A 26,722-nucleotide genomic window follows, 5' to 3' on the forward strand; every position below is an offset into this window, starting at 1 on the left:
ATAGGGGAAAGCACATCCTGGGGTTTTGGAATATCCTAAACTTGCATCCACGCTCCAAAGCAGGTTGGACAAGGGGAATGGCTTCCCACTGCCAGAAGGCAGGGATAGGTGGGATATTGGGAAGAAATCCTTCCCTTGGAGGGTGGAGAGGCCCTGGCACAGGTTGCCCAGAGAAGCTGTGGCTGCCCCTGGATCCCTGGAAGTGTCCAAGGCCAGGTTGGAGCAACCTGGGCTAGTGGAAGGATCCGTGGATGGAACTGGATGAGCTCCAAGGTCCCTCCAGCCCAACCCATTCCATGGTTATGGCATCACTTCCAGAGTGCCAAATCCACACCTTTTGTGACATTTCTATTCAGGTATGAATTGTTTAAAGGAGTCAGATGGAGACCACGAAAGAATTTCTTTTCTTTCTCCTTTTGCCCTGCATTTTTTCACTCTCCCTTCGTACAGGCTGCTGCTATAAAGGGTTTATTCATGAGCTTAACCTAATTACTGTCCTCAGAAACAAAGCCTGGTTTGCAGTGAATATCCTTTTGATATCCATCATCTGAATATTGCCTAATAAAGTTAGCAAATGGCCTCCAAATGAACCAAAAGGATTCAGTGGCTCATCCAGCAAAAAAAGAAAAAAAAAAAGGATCAGGGTTTTACCCAGACTGACAGAAATGTTTAAAATTCTCAGTGCATGGCTTGGCTGGGGGATTAATATGCATTTTTTCCTGTCTTGAGATGAAAAACACCGTCTGGATTTAATGCAACGCTTCCAAAACTGCTGATGTGAGTCTCTGGGAAAGCTGTTTTATAAACACACCGGAGAGTTTAGCAGAGACAAAGTTCACTTTGAGGAGCTGCAATACTTGTAATCAGGAATTGAAATGTATTCATGGATTTGCAGGACTTAAAAGGCAGGAATTTAAGTGCCTTCATGTATTTTCCTTGCTTGGGACAAAGGTGATCCATTTTTCATGGAAGCAAAGCTCCCCGGGGTTGAGTTTGCTCTGGGGAGATAATTAAGAGGGATCAATAAATAGTGATGGATTGAGTTTTGGCCTGCCTGGGTCCCTGGACTGGCTCAGCTGCTGCTGGAGTCACCTCCCAGGATCTCAGGGTGGGGTTGACACGGGGAGTGGTTTTATAGAGTCATGGAATCATGGAATTGTTAAGGTTGGAAAAGATCTCACCAAGTCCCACCATCAACCAGCACCACCACATTCACCACTAAACCATGTCCTCCAGTGCCACATCCACACGGTTTTGGGGCACTTCCAGGCATGGTGACACCACCACTGAACTTATCACTTGCTCAGATTTCTCTGGTGTTGGTGTAAATGTTGGTTTAAAACCCAACCAACGTAAAAGCTCATTTTTAGCCCTTCCTGACACTCGTCTCGAGGCCAATATTCCTTGTTCTGCTCTTCCACAGGCTCCCCAGGGCAGTGGTCACAGCTCCAAGGCTGCCAGAGCTCCAGCAGTGTTTGGACAATGCTCTCAGGGACAGGGTGGGATTCTTGGGGTGTCTGGGCAGGAGTTGGACTCAATCCTGGTGGGTCCCTTCCAGCTCAGGATATTCAGTGACTCATTTATCTTGTCTCTTTGGGGAAAAATAGAAGTGGTAAGTGAAGACAAAAATGACCTTTCTTTTTTTCTTCCTAGAGATCATAATTCTATTATGTGAACTCTTGGACAACAAAATTTAGGTTTAAATGTCCTTCCCTGAAGCAGAAACCCAGCTTACCCTGTTAAAACCAGCAGATTCTGATGCCCTCACTGCTGCCTACCTGCTTGGATCTTCCAGGTGTGTGTGAAGAAAGTTGGGATAGTCTTTATGTTCTTCATCTTGGGCTGGGATAATTGAATTTAATTCTAACATATCCTCAGTGGAAAATGCCCTTTTCCAGGAGCCCCTTGCAGCGTATTCTGATGGACTGGCTGCTCCTCTGAGTGCCACATCCAGCTCTGAGCTGGATTTCAGTGCTTCACAGGGAAAATCCTTATTTCAGTTCCCTCTTCAGTGGCTCTTTGGCTTGGACAGTGTCTGAATTAATGGCAGTTTGGCATCTTTGCTCATTAACAGGCTCCCTTGTTTAATTGATTTGTCCTGGCAGGTTCCCACGTGCTCCGTGTGTCATTCCCACCATGCCATTCCCTGCCTGCCGAGTGCTGGATGAGGATCTGGAGCCAACTGGAGCTTAATGGGATCTGCACCATTTTTAAAGGTGACTTATGGAATCACATGGGATATCAGGACACACTTAATAACTTCCTGATGCCACAACAGACCCGAAGGTCTGTGTTATCTCAGAGCTGCCCCTGCTCACCAGATGCTGTTACACTGCCCTTGGTGGATATTTTTATAATTAGAAACTTTTCTTTTTTTTTTTCCTGAGCTCCAGTAGCTCTTAAATAAAAAAATTGATCCCGGGGAATTATATTGTTGAATATTAAAGTCAGTATTTATTTGCAAAGAGTCACTCTGGGGGTGCCTAATTTGTCGAGGTTTTCTGCTCAGGCTGCAAAATGCTGCAATAAAACTCAGTGATTGATGTTTATGATCAGATTAAATGGTTTAGCTGTGGGGATCAAAGTTATAAATTCCAGCCCTCCCCAGGCTGGGATTGGCCACCAGAGATCCTGCCAAGTGCCAGCGTTTTTTTAATGAGCTCGTTTATTTTCAGGCTCCAACAGCATCAACTTTTTGTAGTTTATTGAAAGTGTGTTTAAAATAGCGACGTGCCAGGTGTCAAAAAGCCTGGATGTGGTTTGTGTTTGCTGGGTCAAACATCCCAGTGGGGAAAACCAGGAATTAAAAGCAGAGAATTGGATTTCCAAGGAAAGACCGGAGGAGTGTGAGGGATATGTTACCCTGGCTCTGTGCTGCTGTCATTTGTTTCTTCTGCTTTTTGGTCGTTTCACTAAAAATGTGGGGCCTCAAATGCGGGGATGGCCCTGAGGCTGCCTCCCTGCTGTGCTGCAAAGGGAACCATTGCCTGGTTATCCATGGAGATGAAATGTTTCCATCCCCAAGTGTGGTGGAGAGACCACAGGGACGCAGTCGGAGCTCTGAGCAGAGCTCTGAGGTCACTGAGTCGTTGTAGAACTGGTTGGATTCAAGTTTAGTGGTTGGTTTTTTCCCTGTTGGGAGACTGACCCTGGTGACTCCAGCGTTTTCCCCCCACTGTTCCTGAAAGGAGAGGAAACTGAGGTTTCTCTAAAGGGCAGGAGGATGGAAACACCTGATTTGATTTGCTCAGAGCTGACAGGGCAGGGCCTGGATCTCAAAGGCATAACACAGAATAGAGATTTGATGAAAGGAATACTGAGATCATTTTGTTAAGGTTGCTCTTAAGCCCTGTATCTGAAAAATACCAGAGAATGGCTCAAATTTAGTGTGCTGTTAGTGAGGACTAAATTCTATTTCCTTCCTTGCAGTGGGAGATTTATAATTGGGGTAAAACCTGAGCTCTGAATTAATCTCCAGAGCAGAATTGTAGCATCAAAGCTCGACATTGTCTTCCTGTCCCCAGGACATTCTTTGTTAGAGAATCATTTGTTTTACTCCAAAGAGGCCCTTTTTCTTTCTCTATTAAAAAGTTGGTCTTTTTTTTTTCCTCGTGGCTGCTTTTACTCTGGGGAGATTCTGATTAAACACTTCAGTCCAAAAGCGTTTGCACAGCGGAGTCATTTTGGGAGGGAAGGAATCGTTAGGGATGCTGGGGGTGTTGGGGGTTCAAAGCAGGCTCTGCTTCATTCCTCCTGCATCAGCACATTGGATGCTCTTCCCTGGCTTCAGGAGAAGTGAGGGGCTCTTTCAAAGGGCAGAAAAAATGATTGAAAGTGGTGTCATTTAAAGGAGCAGCTCGTTGATTCCCAGCCAGTCGGGCAGGGGGATGTTTCCTTGATTTTGTGGATGTGGGAAGGACGTGCCCAAAGCCCACCCTGGGTGAGTGGGATCCCCCTTTCTGCACCCTGCTGGGGGTGTGCTGGCCTTGGCATTGCTGGGAGGGCAGAACAGAGCCATGGAATCTTTGGAGTTGGAAAAGCCCTCCAAGGTAACCGAGTCCAACCATTCCCAGCACTGCCAAGGCCACCCCTGACCCATGTTCCCAAGTGCCACATCCAAGGGATTTTAAATCCCTCCACCTCTGCCCTGGGCAGCTGTGCTAGGGCTGGACAGCCCTTTCCATGAAGGAAATTTTTATTTCTATGAAGGAATTCTCCCAGTATCCAACCTGAGCCTCCCCTGGCACAGCCTGAGGCCGTTCCCTCTCCTCCTGTCCCTTGTTCCCTGGGAGCAGAACCCGACCCCCCCCAGCTCCCCCCTCCTGTCAGGGGGTTGCAGAGCCAGAAGGTCCCCCCTGAGCCTCCTTTTCTCCAGGCTGAGCCCCCCCAGCTCCCTCAGCTGCTCCTGCTGCTCCAGCCCCTTCCCATCTCCGTTCCCTTCCCCGGACACGCTCCAGCCCCTCATGAAGTTTGTAGGAGTCAGCACAGCCTTCCTTGCTGTAATTGCACATTTACCTCGGAAGCCCTGGTGGAAAATAATTAAATTCCAGAAAAGCCTGTCTGGTTTTGAGCCCCTGAGGGGATCAATTAAATGTGATGGTGGTAACTGCAGCTTTTAAGCAAATATACTGGGTTTTTTAGAGAAATTAGGTGAGGTCGTTTGGTCGGCAGGGAGCTGAAGGCTGTATTTCCATGTATTTCCTCACTTTTCCTGGAAAGTCTGAGGAGTGTCTCAGGAGGAGCCATTTACACCCAAGAAACAGAGGCAGGAAGATGCTGAGGGATGCAGGATTTCTATATCTTGGCATAGACTTTCCCCAGAGAAGAGACAGCTGCCAAATCCCTGGAAGTGCTCAGGGTGAGGCTGGATAGGGCTTGGAGCAACCTGGGCGAATGGAAGGTGGAATGAGACGAGCTTTAAGGTCCCTTCCAACCAAACCATTCCGTGATTTATGGTTTCTATCTGCTTAAAAAAAAGGATCAGTGTGGGCTCAAGCCTAATCTAGAGTTTGACCCCTTTGGAGAAGGGGGTTTTCATCCCTGGGATGCAGCTCCAGCAGCAGCACAAGCTGCTTTCTGGGAGCACTGGAGGAGCATCACCCACCTCCTGCAGCAGAGGGAAATAAAGCACCGGAATTATCCTAATAAATTACAATAATTGTGCCTGGCAGCAGGAGGTAATTTAAACCAGATTAATCTAACAAGCCTTAAAGATGAATAAATAATAAACATCTTCATGCATTGGGAATCTCATTCGGAATGAATATTAATTACTGCTCATAAACCCGGTGCCCAAATCGATCCGTGTGGAGGAGGCACAGGGTATTAAGTGCAGTAAATTGGACAGAGCCCAGATGAATATTCCCATTATCTGTTAAAGTGGGATTGTGCAGGTGGACAGAGCCCACATGAATATTCCCAGCATCCATTAAAGTTGGGTCGTGCTGTCACTCGCCCCCGTCACTGGCTGATGGGAAGCTTTGGAACAGGGGCTGGTGGTGCTTAGCTTTGATTTTGATTCCCTTGTTTCCTGGCAGGTTGGATGGCTGGATCACTGAATCACTGTGGGAATTATCCAGAGTTTCTGCGAGAGGGAAGGGAAGCCCAGGTGATGCCAGGCCGTGGGAGGGGTGGCTGGTGCTGCTGGCACTGCCCTGTGCCACAGCACATCCCCGTCCTGCTGCTGTGCTGATCCATGGAATTGGGAATCAGGAGTCTCCTCCTGACCTCTGCAGGGATAAAAAACAGAGGAAAGCTTTTTTTCCCCTGGAAAAATAACCCCCAAGACAGGGTGACATGTTGGCACATCCCTCTGTGCCCTGGGTGTGCTGGGAGGGGGGATTTCAACTGGAGCAAACTGGGGGCCCACTCCCTTTGGAGTGGGAACATCTGGAAGATGGATGAGAGAGAACATCTGCACCATCTGCTTTGGTGGAGCTCTATCCCTCATCCTCTCCCCTTGCTGCATTGCTGTTGTGTTTGGGTGATATCCATCATCCCTCCCATCATTCCAATTCTCCTTAGGCCACGACTTTCTCTGGGAAAATGCTTTACTTGGCAGAAAGCTGTACCGGGGGCTCCTAAAGGGAATTTTCCCCTGCTCCCTTTTTCTCTGCATGGCTTGGGCAAAGAGATTTTGCCTGTACATGCCACAGGCACTGGGATCTTGCTTTTGGTGGACATCTGCTGAGTGTCAGAGGGGAAAACGAGCTGGGAAGGATAACTGGGGGGGTTGGAGCTGCAGTGTCCTGCTGGGATGAGCTGGGGGGTGCTGGCTTGACATGGGAGGAGGGAAGATCCTGTGGGGGATTCCTGGGAACGCTGGGTACCGTCACCCTCCCAGGGAGGTGGTGTTTGCATCTTGGTTTAAATTGTAAAGCCTGGCAGGATTAAATGAAGTTCACTGGTTGGAAAACATGCCAGGGCTGGTTTAAGAAGGATCATAAAATAAAGTGTAGCCTGGAAAAGCTCTGGGTGGGATTCCATTTGAGGCTCCTTGATCTTTCCCATGGAAGGGATTCGCTGCCTGTGCCGTGTCTGAGATGGGCTGATACTGCACTTGAAAGGGTTTGGAGGCTGCTGGGATCCCAGGGGCTTGGAGATAAGTGGGAAAGGGGGCAGGAAAGGAGGAATTCGTCCTTGTGGCCTCCTGAGCAGGGCCAGGGGGTTGGCTCAGGTGTGTTTTGAGCAGCTGCTCCTGGAATGAAGTGTGTGAGTAAAGGTGGGTGCAGGGAGAGGGAAGGGCTGGAGAGCCCTGGGGGGATGGAGCTCATCCCCAGGGATTTGTCCATCTACAGATTTTTCCATGACCTGGGAGCCCAGAACACACCTGGTTTGGTCTGACACCTGAAATGATGTGGGTGCCCAGCCCTGCAGGGAAATGGGGGGACACCTTGTGCCAGATGGGAGGGTGACCTCGTCCAGGATAAAGTCCTCTCGGCTGGGAATTGCACAGGAATCCCAGGAATCTTTCTGCTTTTCCTCTACCTGTGTTGTGACTCTTTGTTAAATAGAAGGGTCTTCGCTGTGTCCTGTTGTAAGAAGTGTTCTGAGCTAATCAAAGCCCCCATCAGCCCCCAAATAGAAATGATTCCCATTTCCAAATTACCAGGTGTCTGTCCTGCCTTCACCTGCAGCTTCAACACCAGGGAAATGTCGTCTTTACTTGCAGCAGCATTTGAAAAATGGTAGCAAGCAGCTTTCCATGCTCCATGTTAGAGCTGGAGGGACAAATCCAGGGATATTGGATCCAATTTCTGAGCTGGAGCTGGGTGTGCAGGTTTGAATACTTCAGAATTTGCAGAGCCCCTTTAGGTGAGAAATGAATTTTGAAATAGGAAGGGGAGGCCCAGCCTGGGATCAGCAGAGCAGGAATTGGATTTAAAATAATAGAAGTGCTGTGGGTTGAGCTCCTGAGCTTTCCTGGGAGAAAGCTGGGAAGCACAGAACCTGGCATCTCCCAGGATCACAGAATCCCACACTGGTTTGGATTGGAGGGGACCTTAAAGCTCCTCTCATTCCAAACCCCTTCCACAGCCCGGGTTGTTTCCAGGGCATCATCCCAAAAGCTGCCTATAAATTGTGATGTGATGCTGGGAAGGATGTGAGCAGCATCCATATGGTCCAGCTGGGGAGATCCCTTGCCAAGGACTTCCCAGAGGTTGTTGTTTGCTGTGCTGGGAACAAAGTGTTCCAAGTTTGACCTGTCTGGAGAAGCTGTTCCCTTGCCTGGCTGCTTGGCAAGATTTAAATCCTGCTGCTGTCTCGCATCGATCCCCAATAATTGCTTTAATAGCAGGCCTGGTGTAAACAGTGAGGAGGTTTCTGTCACTCAGGTAATGAAATCACATCTGTTTTGGCTGGGAAGGAATTTATCTTTGGCTTGGTGTCGTCTTCCCAGGATGAGGAAGCTCCTTGCTCTGAGCCCAGGCACTCCAAACCTGCATCTCCCTGGAAAAAAATGGATTAGGGGCAGAGATGGGGAGGGCAGAGGTTTGGGGAAAGAAATTCTTTAAGGTAGCAGAGCAGTTACTTCTGTTAGACAAGAAAATAGCAGGTCATTGCTTGTGTTTTAGGCTGTAATTCCAACAAAATCTCGTGTTTTCACTCTTGTGTTTTCTCTTTGGGCTCCTTTAGCAATGCCAGTTGTGCTCTCTTCTCTCACCCGGGAGCTGTTTTCCAGCTCAGGGTGATGCTCTTCCATGGATCAGATGCAAGTGGTTTGGATTAAACAAAACCAGCAGCACCTTTCTCTTCCCTCCCCGTCCCAGTTTAGTTTGTGACCAAATCCAGACTTCTTGCTCCTCCCAGGACAACTGTGGAATCCTAGAACAGATTGGGTTGGAAAGGACTTTTAATGGTCATCTAATGTAGCCCCAAATCCTCTATTTTAATAATCCTCTAATCTAATCTATCCCCAAATCTCCTATTTATTCCCGCTGGTTCACACTTCTCGACGTCCAACACTGGGTGAGAAGCCAATGGAATTTGTAAGGTGGGAAAAGAGGAGTTATGGAACAGAGATCAGAAGAATAAGGCCCTTCAAGAATAAGATAAACAACTCAGCAAAGAGATGCTCTACCAGAGCTTTGGGAGCTTAGTTGCTTTTTCCTTTCTCTATATTTTTGACACACAGAAGCCCCTGCAGCAGCCCAGGCTTCCCCCACACTGCTCCTGGTGAGGAAGGATTTGTGACACCTGTAAATTTGCCCAGGAGTTTTGTAGAGATATCTACCCGTTGGTAAATATTTTTCAGAGCAGTGGCTGTATCATATACAAGTATTTTACTGACATCTGCTCAGGACAGATGTATAAATAGGGAGATAATTTTTCCACCACTCTAACAGCTTCTCCCTTCACCAGTGGTTAGAAAAGAAGTCAGGAGTATTTTGAAAGATTTTGGGCTTTGATTTATTTACGTGACAGCCAAATGACCAGAGAACACAGACTAAAATGACTTACAGGGATTTTTCTTTTCATCAAATTCCAACCTCTACTTCGCCAAATATACAACTTCCCCTTCTTCCTTGTGTGGCAGAAGCTCTCAAACTTAAAAAGATCTCCAGCAGTAACTGGCAGACTGTGCCCACTTGGCTCCTAAACTCTCAATAATGTGAAGCTCCAAACGATCAGAAAAATTCCCCCCACCTTTCTAAAGTGTGGGAAGCAGAGTCCAAGTGCAGATCTGTGTTTTACCTTTCAGAAATGATAATTTAATATGGTTCCATCTACCACACCCAGGCCACTTGCATGTGATTTAACACACTGTTCATGCCCAGCATTTCTGTTGGCCCAAGGAAATGAGGCAGTGCTGGCAAAAAGCTTTTCATTCCTGCCACACCAGAAGCGATGATTTTGGCCACCCAGGGCAGGTTTTCAGGGAGCTGATGTGCTGTGTTTGACCTTCCCGTGCAGAGGGTGAGCTCTGACAGTCTCTCTGTTGTGCTGCTGCCTTTTGATTATTATTTTGATTATTATCCCCCGACCCTGGGATTGTTTAATGGGCAGATTAGGATCTTGCTTGTGAGCTTTGGTTCATACCCACAGCTCTGCTCAGTGCAATCACCATAGTAACGTTGCAGGGGAATAATGTGCCTTATATTTTTATCCTGTGCTGAAATATCAGGGCTGGCTAATATTTCTCTTACTTTTGTCCACTGCTCATCTTTAGGGGGACCAGAGGAGGTTGTGCCTTTGGTTTCCAGGGGATTGCAGCTTCTCCCATGGATGTGGGTCCAGCAGGACCCTGTGATGCTCAGGTGGGAACACCTTGCTCTGGATCTCTTGTTCTGACCAGCACAAGCAAGAACAAAGTCCTGGCTTCAAACAACTGGTAATCGAATGATACAAAGCCTGGTTTATACAAAGAAAATCGAGAAACTGAGGAGAAAAGTTAATTCAGGGTATTGGGCTGTGTATTAGATTAGGTTTGGATTAGATTTTAAGGAATTCTTGGCAGGGAGGGTGGTGAGGCCCTGGCACAGGTTGCCCAGAGAAGCTGTGGCTGCCCCTGGATCCCTGGAAGTGTCCAAGGCCAGGTTGGAGCAACCTGGGCTAGTGGAAGGTGTCCCTGCCCATGGCAGGGGGTGGCACTGGATGAGCTTTAATGTCCCTTCCCACTCAAACCAGTCTGGGATGATGGTTCTGTGATGTGTTGGGGCTGTGCTGTGCTGCCCTGGGGGTTTGTGTCCTGCAGAAGGTCTGGCTCTTTGGGACCTGTGTCATTCTCATGAATCAACCTCATTAATTAATTAATTAATTAGTTTGTTTATGTGGGTGTTTTTAAAGGTTAACTTTCTTCCAAGAAGACCAAGGAATTCAGTTTCCCTGCAGACCTGCGCATTTTGGGGGAATATAACCCTGACAATTGCTGAGCTCTGTTACCTTCAGGTTCAAAAGCACCAGCAGCACAAATCGAGCTCTTACACCCTGTGCAGCACACGGTGAGCAGGAGCACCATTATCCCAGGGAGGGGCAGGATCTGGGATCAGCCATCCCATCCCAGTGTCGGTGCCCATGGATGCTGTGCCCTGGCTTTCCCTGCTCACTGAACCACCCTCTGCTCTGGGCTGGAAAATGAGAGAAAGCTCTTGTTCAGTAACACACTGAGAAGGGAAACTCTGCCATCCTGAAAATAATAATTGGGTTGCCAGGATGTGTTTAAACAAGGGATAAATTATCCCTGGGCTTTGGCTCCCAATTTCACCCCTCCTGCACCAGAAACTCATTACACAGGCAGGACTGATGGCCCAGCCAAGATTTCCAGCTTCCATTCTCCTTCCAATAACACTTTCTCCTATTGCATTATAATCTGGGGCTGATATCAACATGGATCATGCCTGGGCTTCCACGGGTGATGAACCATTGGAGAGTTTTCCACATCCCCATTAAATAAACCCCAGGGACAGTAAATCATCCAGAGTTGCTTCCCATTGTTTTTCAACCCGAGCCTCTCTCAGATGTGAGAGGTGATAACGTGGTTTCCCAGCCCTTCCTCACAAATACTGGGAATGGTTTTGGAAGCCTTTGGTTGCTGTTACAGCTTCTGCAGTGATTTTTCCAGGGAGGTCTTGTGTGTCCAGCCCAGCGTGTCTGAGGCTCCTCCATGAACCTTAATTCCTTCCCTACCTCCCCAAAATATAGGAATCATCCACTCCACTGGACTTCTTTGGCTTTGATATGGAGGAGAAAAGATTAAACATGTTCCTTGAGCTGTGGCAGAATAGCGGGTCAAAAATGTGATGGTATTTTTGTTTCTGATCCCCAAAAAATGACTCTTTGTGGCATAAGCTGAGAGGTGTCATCCATGTGATCCGTGCAGCTTCCCAAAGGGAGCAGAGCTGTGGCAGAGTGAGACATCCCCCTATTTGGAGCCATGATTTGTGCCTGTGGTTTTGTGTTATTGGGTTGTCAGCTCGGGAGGAAAAAAAAATACCCCCGTGCTTCCATTTGTTATCCCTGGAAAAAAGGGGCTCCTGTTGTGCTCCTTGCTCTTGTCTGGATTCCTCCAGAGCAGTGGGAAGGGCTGGCTCCGTGCTGGGAGCTCTGCTCCCTCCCACATCCTGCTGGGAATGGTGCTGTCCCTTAGGGCAAAAAAACCTGGCTGCTCCCAGCTGCTCTCCTGCCATTCCTGAGGGATTTGTGGGACAAAGCAACCCATAAATTGGGTTGGAGCAATAAGGCTGGGATATATTTCTTGTGGAAATTCAGAGGTGGGAGAAAAATGGGCTGCTCTGGGTTACCTTTAGCTGGAGTTTTTCCTGTCCTGAGGGGAAAAATGATCCACTCTGGGGTGCCTCTGGCTGGGATTTTTCCTGTCCTGTGCTGAGCTGCTGGGGGAAGCCCCGGGCTGGAAATCATTCCCAAACCCTTGTGCAGCCCCTGTCTTGGCACAGATGGAGGGGGGGGGGGGGTGTTTGCTTCAGTCCTTGATTTTTCCTCTTCTTGGGAAGAGGGATTGTCCTGTGGGGAGCAGGAAGGTTGAAATAGTTTGATATACAGGACTTTAATTGATTGATGGATGGATGGATGGATGGAATTGGGTTTGGAGCAACCTGGTCTATGGAAGGTGTCCCTGCCCATGGCAGGGAGTGGAATGAGATGGGCTTAAAGGTCCCTTCCCACCCAAACCATTCTGGGATTCCATGATATAAATAATAGAAAACTACTCAAATAATTAATGCTTTATATCAGGATATTTTTGTATCTTCAGAATTTCAAAAATAATATATATGTTACTTCTCCTTCTTGCCTTTATTTTGCTTTCTGCTCTTTTTATTGCCTTTATGGTTTTTTTCTCCTTTTTTTGGGAAGGCATTTTTAATTTTCTGGGAAATGCATTTTTAATAGACTGCTTCAGCAGACAGGTGCTAATTTACAAAATAAATAGCATAGTAAAATGTATAAGTAATAAAGTATGTGAAGCATAAAAACATACATATAATAATTATATAGATCATAATTAATAATGTCTGTAATTTATATAAATACAATATATATCATTTATATAGATATAACCTATATAAAGTACACAAATAGTAAAGTAAAAACTTTTAATTTGTTCCTTTTTTGTTTGTTTTTTTTTGGGGGGGGGGTTGGGTTGCTTTGTTCCTTTTGGGGGTTTTTTTTTGAGGTTTGGGTTGCTTTCACCACTCAGCATTAGTGAAATCTACCCAGGCAACACAGTGACAGAGCCTCCTTTAGCATAATGTATTAAAAATGGGGTTTAAACATCCTGCAGAAGGGAAAAAAAAAAAAAGCCCCTAAAGCTGTGATTTCATTCCCAGGTCACGTTAAGTGCAATTACATTTCTGTGCCTCTGAATCAGTTCCCTTAAATATCTGGGCTATATATTTAACTTCCCAATGAAATGGCTTATGCTGTAAATATTGAGGCCATCCAGGGTGATTAAATATTAAAACTGACATTTAAAGGCAGCCCCAGTCTCTGGGTGAGCTGAGCTTTGCCAGCTCTGGGCTCAGTGCAGGTTGAGCTCAGCTTTGCCAGCTCTGGGCTCAGTGCAGGCTGAGCTGAGCTTTGTACCCACCAAGGCTTGTCCTGAAGGGAAAGGCACCAAATCCCCCAGGAAATCCCACCTGAGTGTTATGGAAGGTGTCCCCAGGACAAGGGCAACAAGTCCTGAGCTTTAATCCTGGAATCATGGAATTGTTAAGCTTGGAAAAGTCCTCTGAGCTCATCAGCCCAGCCCCACCACCTGGTTCACCATTAAACCTCAAGTGCCACATCCACGTGTTTTTTGAACACTGCCGTTGATGGTGACTCCACCACTGCCCTGGGCAGTCTGTTCCAATGCTGGACAACCCTTTCCATGAAGGAATTTTTCCTGATCTCAGCCTAAACCTCCCGTGGTGCACTTTGAGGCCGTTCCTTCTCATGCTGTCCCTGGTTACCTGTCGGTGCCTTCGGAGCTGAGGGAGGCAAGAACTACCCATGAACTCACTGCTGTTTACTCAGCACAGCCAGGGTGGAAAATGCAGCTCCATTTTAATAACTGCATCTAATAACTGCAGATAATTTTTTCTTACAAGGGTCTGTGATCCTGCAGAACCTCCTGGGGTTGTTCACACCGTTTAAAAACAAAACCAGCATTTTCAAATCACCCAAACACTGCTATTTCACACGTGAAGTTGCCTCTGCCTTTGTTCCAGCCTGAATCTACCTGGCTATTAAATCTGCCATGACTGATGTGGTCGTTGTTTTTCAAGGAGGCATCCAGGGAGCTGTGATGGAAAGATGACACAGAAATTATGTGCTGCTGCTGCTGAGATATCTGTGATTACAGCTGCCTTTTACACCTTCTGTAAATTCCCACAATCGCTGAGTTATTTCCCTGCAAGGCTTTGGGAGGATTAAATTAATTTGGTGGCGTGTGGTTCTAAGGAGCAGAAGATATTCCTGTGCCAAGAACTGCAAAGAGAACCTCACCTGAAGTGCATCCCCTCCTCAGAATCCTCCTTCCTGCTGCAGGTGAGTGGCTGGAGGAGGGCACCTGACTCGGGGGGAAGTTGTGGGGTTGTTGTCTGGCTGCAGAAACGGGTTTGATTTGGTCCAAGGTAATTTTTCCTTCTGTGGTTCCCCTGAAAATGAGGGTTTCTCCCCCTCGGTGTGCAGACACACACACATGCCCCAGTTTGGAGCCACTTTGGGGTCTGTCTTCCCTCTGGTGTTGGGAGAGGGAGCAGCACCAGGAGGGTTTTAGTTTAAGATGGAAATGATGGAGGTCACCACGTGTTTCCAGACCTCTTCCTGGCTGACTCCAGGAGCTGCAGCCAGTTGTGGTTGGGTGACATCAAGGAAGAGGGGGAAGGCTGGAAGGTGTAATTGGAAAATCAGGTGAGCAGAGTGTCCGATTTGCTTCCTGCTGCAGCACTTCACCTCTGCCTAACAAACAGCTCTTCAGAGAAATTATCCTTAAAACCTGGCAGTGCCTCTGTGTGATGGGAAATCAAACCTCTCTCTGTGTGGAGCTCTTGGATCAGTTGATTGCTGGGTTTGTGGGTTTAAAAAAAAAAAAAGGGAAAAGAAAATCTATAGAAACAACATTGGATGATCCCAATTTCCGTGCAGAGCTGAAGGATAGAGGTCACTGCAGCAATTCCTCCTTTGGGGAGGGAGCAGCAGCTCCTGTTTGCTCTCACATCCCTGGGAACAGCTCGGGAATTGCAGAATTGGTGTGGTCTGGGGGTTTTTTTCCCACTGCTGGTGGTTGTAGAAATGCAGCCCTGCCCTGGAAAGGCCTTCCCAGGCTGTGCCTCTTCCCAGGGCTGGATGTCCATGGACACAGGAGCGGGCTCAGGGTGGAGCAGGACGAGCAACCCCACAATTAACAAAGGAATACAGCAAACAGGATGCTTTTAATGAGATATAGGGCAGAGAAACATTATTAACCAGTGGAAAGAACACCTTTTATTTGGCAGAAATCCTTCTAACAATTAGGAAGTTACCTGATGGATTGGCTGCGACTCCAAACTCTTCCTGGATCCAACACTGTACTTAAAACAATTCATGGAATTATTATTTCAAATGAAGAATTATTGGATGGTGAAGAACAGAAGGGATGGTTTTTTACTGATCATAATCCCAGAATTTGTGTATTTGGGATCAGTGTTTGCTTTTGAAATGTCAGAGCTTCTGTACCTACAGGAATGGGAATGTCCTGGGTGGGAAAGGTGTCCCCGGGTGATGCTTGGGGTGGTTGTGCCTCGTAGGGTTACACACCCAAATCACTTCTTGGGGTTCTTCTGTATGTTTGGAGCTAAAATTGGCCAGTGGAAATGGAAAACTGGCTGCAGGCAGAGAGGTGTCCATTATAATCCTGGCAGTGAGCTCTCCTGGGGGTCTCCTGTGTCATTGCTTTCCTCCTGTCCTTCGTGTTCAGTGATAAAATAGGGGGGAAAAAGAAGAGAAAGCACTAAATGGTTGAACAGAAAACAGTGAAACACAATTTTTCTGTAAAAACGTTCCCTAAATATTGAATGAAAACCCCCTGGGTTTAGAGACTGCAGCTTTTTTCCTGTAATTACTTTTTTTTTTTTTCAGGCATCTCAATTCAAGTGTGTTAAATACAGACCAAGGAGCTGCTGTTCCTCTGCACAACAACACTCTGAAGGAGCTGATGTGCTTGCAACTGTTTTTTTCCAGCAGAATTAAACCTGAATTTTGTAGATGCTGAAAGTTATGGACTTGATGTGAGCAATGAGGCAGAATGGTAATTTTTTTTAGTACTTACTAAGCAGTGGAAAACAAGGTCTGATGGATGAACAGTTCTGTTTTGGAATAAATATCCCATTTCCCTCACGCACTCTTGACCTCCCACAAAATTCCTTGTTACGAACATTGAGTTATCAATTATATTTTTAAAAAACTCCCTTTACACGTTGTGCCTTTAAACAAGAAACTTGTGGAAATGTAGAAGCTTGGAAATAATGTTTTTAATTTCCACCATGGCTTTAATGCTTCCCAAGAGGTTTTATTTGTCACCACAGGCAGAACATGCTCTTTGCTTTAAAAGAGTGGAGGCAACTCTGGGTTCTATTTAAATATAGGAGTTGCTGCCATTAAACAGCTGTTGTAATGTGGGTTTTTTTGCAGATGTGTTACCAAGGTCCTGTTTGTCCTGTGATTGTCCAGGCTGGACAATGTCCCACAGGCTGGAGGTTGAAATGATGCTCTAGTGAAGAGCTGTGTGTGTATTTTGGAACCAGTTTCAGGAGCTCTGTCCCAGTGCAAACCCCCCCTCTGCATTTTCCCTTCCCTGGTAAGGACTAAGTTTCCTTTTGAGGCTCCTGAGGGCTCCCAAAGCTTTGAGGTGCATTAAAAATGCACGTTTTTTAGATTCCTTCATCCTCACCTTGTCAGCTGCTATGAGGGAAGGGAAGGGGTGGTTTTTCCAGGTGGGATTTGGCAGTTAAATGGCTCAGCTCTGTTGGGTGAGGGCTCTGCCCCAGAGTTAATCACTGTGGGAGGAGAGACTGGATGTGCTTCAGCTGGGAGGGGGAATTATAAATCCAGACATCAGAGCAAACCCAGTTTTGATGGCAGAGCCTTCCAGACCCCTGAGAGGTGAGAAATGCACGTGGAGATAAGGGCACCTCATCCCTGGAATGAACTGAAGGGTAAATGAGCTGGAAGGGGAATGTCTGTGCAGCCCTTGGTGTGACACATTGCTGCTGCATTCCTGGGAAATGCTGCAGCACTGTGGGAATAGTGAGCTTCCAAAAAAGCCAGAAGGATCAGATCTGGGGACAAAAGGCAGATAAGAATGATTATGTGGCTGAGGAGGCCACTGGAGGGGTAATTGCTCACTATGATTGAGGAGGAAGATCAAAAGAACTTAACTTAAACTTGACTTAAACCAGTGGGAGAAATTAGGAAGAGACTTCATGAAAAATCATTAATAAGGGACAAAAATTCTGTTTTGTAGATGAAAGAAGTAATTTAGACATTTGGGTGGTCCCAGGACCTTCTACTCTTTTTCCCATGGAAAGGTAGCTCATCATCTCTCCAGTGAGGATTTGGTGTGGGACACACTGGCTGAGGAGGAAGCCACAGTTCATGGTGCATCAGCTTCTGGAAAACCATACAAAATACATGTAAACTACTGGATTATTATTTATGCTCTGTAAATAATGGACAAAAATTGTAGAATTGGGTAGTTTTGAAGGTTGAAAAACAATTTAAAAAAAACAAACATGAGGGAGAGAAAGTTCAGGAAGAGGCATAAATGGAATAAAACCTCTCAGGGAGATGAAACTGCCCCAGGAGAGCAGAATATGCTGATTCAGAGGCTGGAGTCACTTGTGGTGAGTGAGGACTTTGATCCTGTTGATTTTAATGATGCTAAAGGTACTTAAAATCAGTGAATAACTTGAGGATGAATCCTGCTTAACACAAGGAGAGGTGTCAGAAAACATCCAGGCTGTTTGTGGAAATTCAGGTGCTCTCAGAGTGTTTGGTTTCTGTTCTTTCCCAGTGACTTCAGCATTTCTTAGAACTCTAGAGAGAATCAATCTTTCTTTTTCACTTGGGCAAAATTCCTCATGGACCCTCTTGTATGCAAAATGGATTTTCATTCAGAAGCTTCCAAAGAGATGGTTTTGTGTTAGTTGTGACTCCAAATATAAAACCCCCAAGAGTTGAGTGTGTGACAGGCAGGAAGATTCAGGGATTTTCCTAATGACCAGTGGGACTCAGACCTGATCCAAAATATTGTGTGGGAAGGACACATGTGGCTGCCCCTGGATCCCTGGAAGTGTCCAAGGCCCGGTTGGATGGGGCTTGGAGCAACCTGGGATGGTGGAAGGTGTCTGGGCAGGACATGGGATGGTCTTTAAGGTCCTTCCAACCCAAACCATTCCGTGGTTCCATGGCACTGGAACACCCAACCTTCTGTTGTCACCTCCCAGCTCCGAATGAGGTTTCCTAAACAACCTCCTGACAGAGACTCTGTTCCCTCCTTTGCTCTGTCCCATTCTTTTCCCACAGCCTTTTTTCCCAAGTGCTTTTAGACCCTCATGTTGTACTTGGAGCTGGCTGGGAGGTGCTGAGGGATGTGCAGGACTCCTCCTGGAGGGGAAAACTGAAGGAATATGCAGCTTTTTATTTCCCTGGGATAGAATTTATGCACATCTATTCAGGAGACAGAGGCAGATCAGGAGACTGGGAATGCTGGTGGTATTTGAGATCACAGCTTGGCTTTGGGGGCTTATTTTCATCCTTATTTTGCTGATCTCACTGAAGTGCTGCTTGTCTGCACTGCTGGTTGTGGCTGCATTGCAAGCATTTAAAATTGATGAAAAAAGAATTTCCATGCACATCTGTCTTTAACAGGGCACTGATTTCACTTTTTGGGGATTGAAACGGGTTTCCTTCCCAATGTTTCAGTGCTGTTTGAATCCAGCTGGCCTGGGAGCCCCGAGTGGCATCTGCAGTTCCGGCATCCTGGGCTGGCAGCAGGAGCCCATTTGCATGTTTTTCCTTTCCTTCCTGGCACCTCCGTGGCTGGGAAGCAGATCAAGTGCTGGGAAATGGGAAGTGGGGCTGGGAACAGAATCAGGAATGAGGAGCAGGTCCTCTCTGTTCCCAGGGAAAAGTTAATAAATGATGTGACAGGAAGGAGCAGGATGAACATAAACTGCTTTTTGATCTTCCCCAGTGGCTTACAAATGATGTGAATTGAACCAAATTCTGTTGTCCCTCAGTCTGTCAGTGACACTTGCTGTCATTACAGGGCTTTTGCATTTTCTTATAAAGCCCTGTTTCAATACAACAGTCAAACTGTCACCAGGCAGGCAGAGATTTATTGTTCAAATAATTTGATGAGCCACAGTTCATCAGGGATCTTATTCCTTCCAGACACTTGTAGGTTTGCGTAGGAACCCTTATCATCAACTAATGAGAGCTGTGGGGATTTGCAGGAGTGAGATCTCAGTTCACCTTGGCATTGATGGAATGTCAGCCCCAATAAATGCAGCACCGAGGGAGAGGTGGGTTCCTTAATGAGTTAAGATATCAAGGTAATAAAGGAGCTCTCACAGTTTCCTTTGATACATGAATTAACTGGTTATTTAACATTTATTCTGCACGTTCTCCTCCAAGGTGGTTTCTGTTCAGAACCATCCACAGACATTTTAATTCAACCCCATCCCCAACTCTCTCTTTGCAGAGAACGAAGTGCCTATTTTTAAATATGGCCTTCCTTTTCAATTCTGTCAATCTCTGATTTGATGTATCATCTTCACTCTGTTGTCTATGAATTTTGAGAGCGATTAATCCCTGCCAAGGCTGGTTTGCTGTGCTTGACTTTGGAGAGACTTTGTCCCGTTGTCTGTGGCTCTCATCCAAATCCTTCCAATGGATGATTTCATCTCTAACTTGGTGAGGGATTGCTCAACAACATGGGCACAGCAGGCCAGTCTGGTGGGGAGATGATAAAGCAGGCTCAGAATGAAAATAATAATAATAATAAAAAGTAATCCAGGACTCTGTAAAGAGAGTTGTGCAGAGAAAAGGCAGGTTCTTCACTGTAAGTATTGGAGCTGGTAGAAAGTCAGGAATATAGTGGATAATATGCCAGTGGGTAATTTTAAACAGGGCTTTAAGTGCTGGGGGGTGGATGTTGGAGGAGATGCTGAGGAGCAGAGCTGGGAGCAGGTCCCTGCCAGGCCAGGGGGCCAAGCTGGGCAGCCCTGGAGCTCCCTGTGTGCTCAGGAGTTCATTCCTGGGGAGGCTGTGAAGTCCAAAATCAGCATTTTAGACCAAACATGAGGGGCTGTGGCTTTAATTGGGCTTTAGGGGGATGTTTTATTCCAGCTGCTACTGAGAATATGCTGAGTTGGAAGGGACCCCCAAGGACCATCAGTCCCTGGTCTTACCCAGGACACCCCAACAACCCCACCCTGTCCCTGAGAGCACTGTCCAAACCCTCCTGGAGCTCTGGCAGCCTTGGGGCTGTGCCCACTGCCCTGGGGAGCCTGGGCAGTGCCAACCAGCCTCTGGGGGAAGAACCTTTCCCTAAAATCCAACCTGACCCTCCCCTGACACAGCTCCAGCCATTCCCTTGGGTCGCACAGAGCAGAGAGTGGGGCTGCCCCTCTGAGGAACTGCAGACCCTGAGGAGTCTCCCCTGAGTCTTCTCCAGGATTCTCCTCACTTGGCTTCTCCTCCAGACCCTTCACCCTGTTGGACAGGGAGAACAATTAGAGAGCCTGCATTTGAGCTCACATTAATTTGTGGGTATGCATTAATTCCTATGTTTATTCCTGTGGCTCCTCCAGCTTCATTTAGAGGTGGGGACAGATTTTTTAGCAGAGCCTGCTGGGCCAGGCCAAGGAGGAGTGGTTTTAAACTAAAAAAGGGTTGATTTAGATGAGATATTTCTTTGAGAGCCCACTGCTGTGCAGGTGGGAGGTGCTGAGCAGCAGGTTCCAGCTTGGGAGCTGAGTTTAGTTCAAGAAATCAAAAGAGCCTCAGGGGGAATGTCCTAATGGGAGATTATTACATGTTGTTGAACACTGAGCAAGACTTGAATTAGAAAAGATGTTACTGCAGCTCAAAAAGTGGCTTATCAGTATTTTTCTGAATTAGAGCAGAAACCGCAGGTTTTCCCTGGGTGACATTTAATTTACATGAAAAATAATAAATTCAGGGTTTCCTCATCCACTGTCCCTTAAAACAAGGTGCAGTGAATTGCTCATGTCTGGCTTTGCTCTGTGTTAGTGGAATTGTTGCTGGTGTGACACATTCAGGTGGGGTCAGGAACATTCCTGTCCCACCTGGAGCTGCAGCCCTGGGACAAGAGACTTGGCTTGGAAGGGCAATTCCAAGAGACATTCATGGCTGAAAGGTTGAACCCCTCTGGAGAGGTGCTGTGATTTTATGGGTTTGTATTGTATTCAACTCAAACCACCCAGTTTTCACCCAGCTGAAATGATGATTATTTTTTTTAATCCATCACAGAAGTTGTAGTAACAGATTTGCCCTGGGAAGAACTCAAGGGTGTGATATGAAAGCAGCCTCTGCTGTTAATCCAGGCTGATCTACATGGATTAAAGTATGGATTTTAGCCTTGGATAACGGGAGAGCTCCTTGCAGGGGCAGGGGGATGGAGTGACAGACAGAAGTGGATGCAAAAGGCTTTGTCCAGGTTGCTAAAACTCATTAGTGTCTTTCTTGCATAACCTGGTATTATGCAACTGCATTGAGAAGTTGAGGAGATCTGAGGGTGGTTCCTATAATTACCAAATTTCTTTGAAAACTCAATTAAGAAGCCATCTGGGGATTTTATTGACCTGTCACTGGCTAATTATGTTGCAAATTTAATTCTATGTGATTATCATTAGTAACTGTCCAGTGCTTTGAGCAAACCCTTTTGTCTCCAAGTGTTGCCATCTCTAAATTTCAGAAAGTGATGAGGGGAAATGTTCTCTTAAGAGTGAAATCCAATCTATTATAAATATAATTGAAATGCCCAACAATCAGGACATTTGAAAGCTTGTTTTCAGAGCCCTAATTCAGGAAACACGTGGAAGGGCTCGAATATGTGTGGCCTTACCCAGAAAAACCTCCTGAGACCGGGGTGGATTTGGGGTTGGGGCTTTCTGTGCTCCAGCAGATGGGGATGTCCTGTGTCCTTCCATGGGCTTCCCCTCTTGGTGTCCCTCTTCACCAGGGTGTCCAAGGTCATGGAGGTGTCTGCAGGCTGGAAATGAAGCCAAACCTTCAGCCCAGAGTTTTTGGGAAGGCCCCTGTTGGACTGTGGTTGTCAATGGGGTTTTGGGTGGTGTTTGGGTGTTGTGGGTGCCCCCCTGGAGCTGCCAAGCCTGGGGGCCACTGGGAGAAGCCTTGCCTGGGAGTAATGGATCTCCAGATGAGTTATGTTTGGGAATTCATGGTATTCTGGATTTTAGGTGGTGCCTGGCACGTGCCCAGCCCTGATGTCCTGCTGGCACAGGGGGGATGTGCCAGCCCCCTCCTGCTCCCTGCTCTGGGTGATGGGCTGGGAGCTTCCCACTCCCTGGGAGTGTCCAAGAACAATTTGGATGTGACTTGGAGCAACCTGGTCTATGGAAAGTGTCCCTGCCCAAGGCAGGGGGTGGAACTGGGTGACTTTGAAGGTCCCTTCCAACCCAAACCGTGATCCCCCCTCCTCCTCCTCCTTTGGCTCTGTTGATTTTCCCTCCTGCCCTTGCATCCTGCAAAAAGTTCCTCCATCATCTCCCTGTTAATTATGGATCCTATGCCAAGGAGCATGATCCAGTTAAAACAAATCCCATCCAGGAGGGCACTGGGGAGGATCCCTTTCATTTCCCTGAGGCTTGTGGGTGACAGTTCCTTCCTCCTCCTCTGGGATTTCCTGTTTTCCATGGAGAGCTTCCCACGGCATCATTTGAAATGGGATATTCCCACTGCTGGTGATTTCTTAGCACATGTTTGCCCTCCACAAACAGCTGGATTGGGGCAAGTTCTTAAGGACTAAGAAAAAGAGTTTTCCATCCCCCTTGGCCCTTATCAGGGCAGACATTTCTTCTGGGTAAGCAATAATTTATCAAAAGAAGGTGCTGTGCTAATTTAGAGTCATTTGGTAAATCCATGTTGCCTTATATCCCATTTTCCAGGTGTTCTTGCCTTCTAAAATCTCTGTTGAAGTCTTAAATGTGTCTGAGCTCCGACTAACAGGTCCCAACCTCTTTCCCTCGTGGCTTAGATGGACATGATGCCTTTGGAATTGTTCAATACAACCTCACTTTGCCAGGTAACAGCGGGAAATGCTGAGTTCTGGCCTTGATTTAGGATATATTGGATTAAAAAAAATGTTTACCTGTTAAAGACTTACCCACAGGAGTCCTTTAATATGAATTGCTCCCAAAGAAGTGCTATTTTCTCTGGGTTTACCATTCCCCTTCCTCCATTGGCTCCTCGGTGCAGCTAATTTAGCAAAAATTGCATTTAAACGAGTCCCTGATGAGAGACCCAGAGTTCACATTTTTCTTTTAATAGCCATGTTAGTCTTCCTGCCTGTTAAAATTCCATAAATGGCTCTTTCCTCTCCACGTGCAAGACAGCTCTTATATATCAGCCAAGGCTTTATATTCCCAGTCTCACCTCGGGGAATTTCCAAGGAGTCCTGGTGCTTCCTTGGGCTGAAAGACAGGCTTTTAAAATGGGATTATTTATATTTATATAGTGCTTGTGTCTTTAGCTGAGAGGTTTTGTGAAAAAGCTTCTTTCAGCCAAGTAAATCTCAAAAAAAACCCAAACAACCGAATTCCATACAAAGAAGATGATGTTTTTCTTCAGGACTTTGAAAAGTGAAATTGTTTTAAATTGTTTTAATTGTTTTTAGTTGCTGTTGGCACTTATTCCATAGTCCTGTGAAATCCCACTGTTGATGCTTTAGCTGGGGAAAATGTTGGGATTGTTGAGGGATTGTCTCCTGTTCCACCTCCCTCTGACTCCTGGAAAACCTGCAGAGAGACTCACCTTTTATATGGGAAGTGAAAATAGTGGGGTCATTGCTGTGCTGCTCTGAGACAAGAGGGGCTTTGCCTCCTCACAGGGATTTTTGGGGTTCTCTGCCAAAAATTTCAGGCAAAAATGATCAGTTTTTTCAGGCAAAAGCAATCTCAGAGTGGCAGATTTATTAAAATTTTCTATTTTAAGTATCTTGTGTTGGATTTAGTAAAGAAAAAAATTAAATTCACGTAAATTAAATGTCATTTTCTTACTCTGGACTGCAACATCTGTGCTGTAGATCTTGCAAACCTGGAAGTTCTTGTTTAAGGCGAGACTCTATTCTGGAACATTTGCATTTTTAGGGTTTTTTTTTCCTGCCCCAAAAGCTGTTTCTGCTGCACATGAGAAGGGACACAGGGAAAGATGGGTGTGATGGGGGATAGCACTGATGGGGGCTGGGCAGGAGACAAGTTTCTGGTAGGGAAAAATAATACCCCCTAAAAAATTTGCTTTTGACATCAAAACCCCCTTGATTTATTTTATTTCTCCTCTTCCAAACAGTTTTGTTTCTGGTGTAACCACCCTAAGCATCGAGTGCTGGTGTCGCTCACAGCCATCGTGGTAAATCAGGTTTGGAAGGGGCTGATGCCTAAAAAAAAGGGAATACAGGAACATCCTGCAGCAAAAAGGGACTTTGCTGCCCTTTCCCGCCCTTTGGATTTTTGGGATAGATTTTGGTGGCACTTTATGGTTTAATTTGGTGGTACTTTATGGTTTAATTGGGTGGCACTTTATGGTTTAATTCCACATGGCCACTGGGACAATTTGTTTGGTCCGACACGGGGATCTTTGAGATCCTGCTGATGCAGATGGGAGCATCCAAAGTCATCTCCAGGTGCTTTGTCATCCCAACCCGGTGTTTTCCAGGTGTTTCTATGTGGAGTGGTTTGATTTAAAATAATTCTTGGATCATAAAGTCTCCCTGAAAGGCACGGACGTGGAGCCGACGCCGATTCCTGCGGCGCCCGAGGTCCCGTTTGCATCCCAGCTTTGCTGCTTGGACGTGCTCCAGGAATGCAGGGAAATCTGCCCTGCTCCTTATTTTTGGGAGTTTCCTGTATGTCTGGAATGCTGTGCTGGCAGCACAGCTCCTTTTCCTGGCTGTTTTTTTGGGGGGATGCTCCCTCGATGCCCCCCCCGGCTCCCGCCACAATTAGTGCTAATCCCGGGTTTTCCTTTGTTTAGGGTGGTGCAATCCTTGAAATTCTATAAATCAGAAGAGACCATTTATCTCGTTCCCCAGGCACCACTAATGACTAATTAAAACCCATAATTAACTGGAACAAGACCATGAGAAACTGCAAGGCAGCAGGAATGGAGCTCCTGAACACCTGGAGGAGCATTTTCTGCCTGGATTCAGCCCTGGAAGGGGCTGACACAGGACACAGAATTGTTCCTATTTTTATTTCAGGTGAAAGATTAAATTTATAAATAAGATGATTAATTTTTCCAGAGGAATTCTGGCTCAAGATTCCAGAAGAATGCTGGCCTGCAGTTGGTTTTGGTGAAGCTCCAGGGGAAATGGCAAACCTGCCCTCCACATTTATCCAGGGCTGGATACACTCAATTATTCAAGGATTTCATCCCTCAACAGCAGCCAAACCCCCAAATCTTTTATTAATGAACCACAAACCTTTCCCCACACGTAATCCTTCATGTTCCCTTGCAAGGCTTTGGAGTCTGAGCTCCTGTAATCCCAGTGCTCCTGAAGGAACGGGCTGGAAAAAGGGCATTTTAAAGCACTGCAGTCATGTCAGGAGGAAGCAGGAGGGTATTTGGGAATTTTCCCATTCCTTCCTACTCCAGACTGACAGATGCAGTGTCTGGATTTGATTTAAGCTCTGTGGGAGTCACTCAGGATTGAGTTTTAAAGGAGCAAGGGGCTCTCCCTGGAAAGACAAACCTATTTTCCAAGAGCTTCCACAGTGCAAGAACATTCAAAATAAAAAAATTGGAAACAAAGGAGGATCTCAAATATAGAATTCACTCGAAGGACTGTTGGTCAGTGCTCTGGGAAAACTCCTGAGTGGAAAAAAGAAGCTTTTAATAGGGGAAAAGTTCCCAATAAAATCGGAAAGGGCAGAATAGATACAAGAGGTCTGGGCAGGGCAGTTAATTATGGATAATAATAAAGGAGTAGGAATGACAGCACCCACTTGAGGGAGAAATTAATGTGGATCTGCATTATTCCTGCTGCTTTTCTCAGCCAGGCTGGGCTTTGTACCACAGCTCCATGACAGGAAAGGGGGTTTGTGCCCCAAATGTGTTGGTTTTAAACACAGAAAATACACCATTATTTAAAAAAAAAAAAAGTGGAAGCTGCAGTTGAGCCAATAAATCTTCAGCAGAGAGAACCAGGAGCAGGAACAGGGGGAAATGAGTCCTAAATGAGTTGCTGGTATTAGAAGAATAATTAAGCAATATTTACTTACAATTATAGCCAATAACTTTTTTTACACCCGGATTAATTAAATTCTCACATTTCCTCCCGGTCTCTGCACATATTAAAACATGGAAATTAATTTTCTCCAACGGCTCATTAAGGCCCCAAAATGCTGCAGATCCCACTTTAATCAGCCCTTCTTTGCTTTGCATTGTAAATCTTTCCCTGCGCGTCCATCAGGCTGAGCCCAAACTGGGGCTGCAGCCACTTCCCTCTGCTCTTACACACCAAATTCCAGGGAATTTATTTTCTTTGGAGAAAAACCAGTTGCTCCTTAAGCCATTCAAATGGGGGTTTTTTTGGACACTGGGTTTTGCTAATTAGCAGGTAGGACTGAAGGGGGGATTTCACAGGCCCTGAAGTGCTGATGGGGGTGGGAGAATCCAAAGTCATCTCCAGGTGCTTTCATGTCTAAATCCAGTATTTTCCAGGTGTTTCTATAGGGGATGGTTTTGCTTTAAAATTATTTAATAATTTGGAACTACTGAAATGGTTTTATTTTAAAATAATCTGATAATTTGAAATTATCAAATAATAATTGAACATAAAATCTTATTCGAATGCACAAAGGTTTTTGTCTCGTAGATGAAAGGGGAGTTCTTCATTTCCATCCAGACAAGGAAAATCTGAGGCTGGAAGTGAGTGGTGAGTCCTGGGGGAGCTGGGATGGGGCTCTGCTGCCTGGGCAGGATGTGTCCTACCAGGAAATGCGGGTTTGGATGTACCACCTTCCCTGGAAAAATTAGA

At 46.2% G+C, this 26,722-nt stretch overlaps 1 long non-coding RNA gene across 1 annotated transcript; it reads left to right on the forward strand.

The window, feature by feature from the left end:
- Nucleotides 1-1,472: 1,472 nt before the first annotated feature.
- Nucleotides 1,473-9,998, forward strand: LOC116791633. The gene is made up of 4 exons (XR_004358801.1): nucleotides 1,473-1,795; nucleotides 2,106-2,216; nucleotides 8,026-8,027; nucleotides 9,671-9,998. It is a non-coding gene; the product is annotated as an uncharacterized LOC116791633 (long non-coding RNA).
- The last annotated feature ends 16,724 nt before the right edge of the window (nucleotides 9,999-26,722 follow it).

This window comes from Chiroxiphia lanceolata, chromosome 10 (assembly GCF_009829145.1).
Source record: "Chiroxiphia lanceolata isolate bChiLan1 chromosome 10, bChiLan1.pri, whole genome shotgun sequence".
Lineage (NCBI taxonomy): Eukaryota > Metazoa > Chordata > Aves > Passeriformes > Pipridae > Chiroxiphia > Chiroxiphia lanceolata.